Consider the following 5,045-nt stretch of genomic DNA (forward strand, 5'->3'; position numbering starts at 1 on the left):
ACTGCACTCCATTTGGGACTTGTGGATCATATGGTGCACCATTCAAGATCACTTGTGCTGCATACGGCTACACCCTTGTTGGAAAGGGGACAACAGTCGGGTTATGGAAAGTTGTCTCACGTGAAGCAGAAATATACCGGGTTCTTCAGAAAGCACAGGGCTCTGCTGTCCCTGTATTTCTAGAGACTATTGATTTGAAATTGTTCCTTATCCTCCATGGTGCTGGGGACATCCGCCATATGCTTCTCATGGGTTGGGCGGGGGAAAGTATAGAGAACGTCAAAGACAAGGAAGTGCTAAGTCGTGAGATTTCCCAGTCAAAGAAGGAAATCCGCATGCTGGGAGTGGTACATAAAGACCTGCGGTCTGCCAACATGTTATGGAATGACGAGCTGCGCCGGGTCCTGATCATAGACTTTCACCGGTCCGACATAGACAGGCGCCCGATGAAGAAGCGGGTTGGATCCTTGAAAAGGTCACTGCATCATGTGGGCAGGTCGAAACGACCCTGTAATAACAGTGGCTGGAGTGGGCATATATCCATTACAGAGTCAGACGTCCAGAGTAGCGCCTGAATGGTAGGGCAGTGTTGAGTGAGAGTTGCGAGACAGGCCTGAACATGCTCTTGTCTTCTTGCCAAATTGTTATTTCTTTGTCTTTGATTTGGATTGTCTAAAGATATATGACTTTCACCAATCGAATTGTCTATCACAGACTTTAAGTTTTTACATCTAAAGAATAGAATATCTACTTAGCAAACGTGGAAAAATCCAATGACAATTGCCGAAGGCCATGCGGCCTTCGGAGACCACACCCCTGTCAACTGGCCCATTGCTCAAACCGGAAACAACTCAGACATATTTCACCGTGGTTAGTGGTGTAAAGCGCTAGTAAAATGGGCCTTCATGGCTGTGAACTGAGCTTCAGGGGTACGTAGAAGATTGGCTTTTGTATGATATGATATGCTATAGATTAAATGGCTAGAGGTTGGTTCATTTCTGTCATTGAGATATAATTTACTTTGCAGGGGGGTAGGATCTTCGCAGAAGTGAGGCATATTTATGTCAATGATACAAGTGAATAACAAGTCTTCTTAGTAATCTTCTCATTCACCACCTACATTCCATTCACCGCAAGAAGTTGATAGAAGTTATCAGAAGTTGAAAGCAGTTTACAGAAATTCTCTTCCTTGCAAATCGCCTCTGGGAGTGTGGAGTTAGTACCAGTGAGGAGTATGAGCCGGAAGAGAGCAGGTTTTTCTTGGCCGCGGATTTTCCTTCCACCTGTCAGTCGCCGGCGATAACCCCTGCCCGGAGTTTCGAGAACCAGAGGAATGCACCTGCCCCTGTAGTGCAGCGTATTCATCATCATTTCTCATCCTGATCCCGGACTGCGCACACTGGCACCTCGTTTTGAGAAACAGGGATTGGCCAACCAAAGGCATTGATCCAGTGATGCTGCAATACAACAGACAACGGTCCCTCGCAGCACCGCCGGCAAAACAAGGCATTTTTGCCATTGGCTCGTAGACACGGCACATTCTTCGCCCCAGCAAACCTCCCTCCTCCAATCTCCCCCAGACACGAAAAAAAAAACAAAAAGGAGAAAGAAAAATCATCAGGATGGATGAAAAGAGACACATCTCTTAATTAAGAATAGCGAAGAACGTCAAGGAGCTGATAAAAGTGCACAGTGAGATTCAGACCAGCGAGGCCAGTGTGACTGGCTCAAAAAAACAGAGAAGCAACAGTGAGAAACAGTAGCACAATGAAATAGAGAGCATTTCCAAGGCCCTGACATTTCTAGCAGCGTAAAGCGACCAAGGCGGGCTAGAGCTAGCTCACACAGCCGCATTGACAGCAGATTTTGAGGTGGAGAAGTGGGTCAGCTGAACACAAAGACAGCTGAAGAGAAGAGAACCAAACAGCAAAGAATGCAGGAGAAAAGAGAACAGAGAAGTGCGTGCACAACAGAGGGAGGGACAAGTGCCTTATATAGCCATGACGGTTGATGTTGGACGAGACAGCATCCCCGAAGGGATCACGCCAGACCAAAACGGGCCACGCCAGACCGAAACGGGCAGCGGCCTGGCCTGCTCCGGGCCGGCGCCAGACTGCAAGGGGAAGGCCACGGGAGAGGGTGGCGCCGATGCAAATCGAAATTCTCCCTTTTTTTTTTTTTTTTTGACAAAATTTTTTTTAAAAAATGTATTTAATTGAAGTTCAGCTGAGATTTGTGCTTCTAATGTTATTATTATTATTATTATTCTTTCATTATACTTGTGTGTAAGCAGTGCTTATGATGAGTCCTTGTATAATGTTAAATACAAACAAGAGTTGATTATACAGAAGGAATATTTAATGTTGAATGATGTTAAAAATATAATAAATATATAGAAAAATTAATGAAAGACAGAATTTGATACTCACAATACAGTTTTCCAATTCAAAAACAATAAATTAAATCAGATAATAGATTCATCTGAAAATATTTACTTGACAGATTCACATCTTTTTATTTTAAAAGCTGAGAAGTTGACTCTGAATGTAATGTTGTTTCATTGTGGGTTTTAAATTTATATGTCTTGAATCCCCACATCAAGACACTATCTGATGGCCGCATTACCCATTCAGTCATTAAGGTATGTTTTTAATGTTTTTTTAATTTGAATCAGCCACCGGGGTATGCTTCTGTGCTTTTAATGTTTTTTGACTTGAGATTTGCACTTTTAATGTTTTTCAGCTTAAGATTCGCACTTTTAACATTTTTCAATTTGAGATTCGCACTTTTGATATTTGAAAGTATGTTAGTTTTGTACTTGTTGTTCATTTTTTTATTTAAGAAAAATTTTAAATGTTTAAATATTCAATATATTTTCTTTTAATTTTTATGTATCATCATTAGATTCTCAATCTGTTCATTTTACAAGATATTTCAGAGATTTGTTTTTTTATTGTTGTTTTTTAAGAATTTTTTCAATTTGATATTTTTCTTCATTATTGATAAATTCTGATTCTGATTCTGGTAAAGCTTTATTTCTGTGGTTGTATGACTTCAATAAAAATACATAGAATATAGAATAGATGCTTTTATATGAAGGTGACAGTTTCAATTTATATATTTATTTTTCAACAATATTCAAAATTTTGAAGAATTCAATATATTTATGATTGAATTTATAAACTCAGTGTAACAATTGAAGGTTTTTTGCATTGATTATGATATAATTATTTTAAATTGTTGAAATTTATATTTTGCATTGTAATAAATTTTCTGTGCTTGTCACATCTTTTGCAGATTCTTGATAAATGTGTGATGTGTTTTCTCAATATGTTTCATGCAGCTAGCAGTATATATGGCAATCAGTTGTGATGATTTGTTGATATTAATTTTTAAATCAGATTGATATCTTATTAAAGCTTCTGCAGATGCTATTTTGATTGAGATATGTTGAGAAATATGGTAAATAAACTATATTAATAGTAATCAACATGCTAAATCATTTTAATAATAATTAATAAAGTTAAAAATAATATTTCAAGATTTGATTCTGTTGTTTTGTTTGATCATCTGTTTGAGAGTGAAAGATTGTTGAAAGTTTCCAGCATACATCTAGTATGAATAAAAGATGGATCAATAATGACTTGTAAACAGTGATTTTCAATCAAATATATGGTTTTTAAATACTCTGTAAATTGTATAAAACTTGATATAAATAATTTTCACTAGTTCATCACCTGTAATATTTTTGATGCAAGAAATATAGATTGTGAACTTAGTATATATATTCACAATCATTAAAATCACATTATAAATTTGATGAAGAAATGTAGAAGCTGGCAAATCTGTAATAAAATTTATAATAACAGATTTAAAAAAATTTGATGATAAAAAAATTGTATCTAACTCTTCATATTGTCTGTGATGTTTTGACTTTACTCTTTAACAAGTATTGTGGCGTTCCGCCCCTAGTCTCCCTTCCGCCCTGCTCCTTCCACCCCTGCATTATTATTCCTCCTATTCTTCCCGTATGCTGCGATCGCTCCTTCCTCTGGATTGGATCGCTGACGGGATGACTACGTATATATATAGGGGCGTTCGCCCACCCTTCTAGATTAGAGAAACTCAGACATGAATTATCCTACCAATTGAACGGCGTACGCTATAAGTATCATAAATGAATATATAATTTTTAACATTTTTAATAACTCATGTCAATAATATTTGTTTTGAATGCTGTTTAGAAACTTTTTTATATCAAAATGACCCCTCTACAGATCATCATGGTTTCCATTGATAATTTCATTAATAAATCCTTTTTATTGAAAGACATATGTGCGATCATCAGCACACAATATATCATTTTCAGAAATTGTTTATAGTATATTTTCAATAACAATCATATTTTTCTTCTTTATTTTTTCTTTTTATTCAGCAGCAAAAGAATCAATTTTCTGTGTTTTATTCAGAAATGAAGTGAAGAATTCAGACATTTTTATATATACTGAGTTTTCAAGAATAGCTTTATTGACTGCAATTCAGAGCATATATTGCTCAATGTATGACAGAGAGAAAGAGTTTACACAAGAGATATAAAACATCAATGTATGAAGCACTTTTCACTCATTAAAAAAAGCATTTTACTCATTAAAAATTTGTGCACAAATTATATCAAAAGAAATATCATTTTGAAAAGAAATATTAATTTTTCAATTTAATTTAACTTTATATTTCAGCTTCTATTGCAGAGTAAATAATATAATTTGATTATTATAAACCTCATTGTAATCTGCGCGACAACTGAGCTCATCAGCTGAATTTTTTAATTCAGAGCAGTGTAATAATATAAAATTATGAATAAATAAAGCTTCCATTTATCTAATCTGACATCTATTTAGTTTCTTAGTCATCATAAAGTACTGCAGATTGGCATGATCAGATCAGATTTGAATTGAATATTGATTTTTCTTCAATAATATCTTCAATTTTTAAATACTACTACAATAATCAAAAGTTCTTTATTATAAATATTATAATATATTTTC

This window comes from Histoplasma capsulatum, genomic scaffold, assembly GCF_000149585.1.
Source record: "Histoplasma capsulatum NAm1 scaffold_1 genomic scaffold, whole genome shotgun sequence".
NCBI classification, from domain to species: domain Eukaryota; kingdom Fungi; phylum Ascomycota; class Eurotiomycetes; order Onygenales; family Ajellomycetaceae; genus Histoplasma; species Histoplasma mississippiense.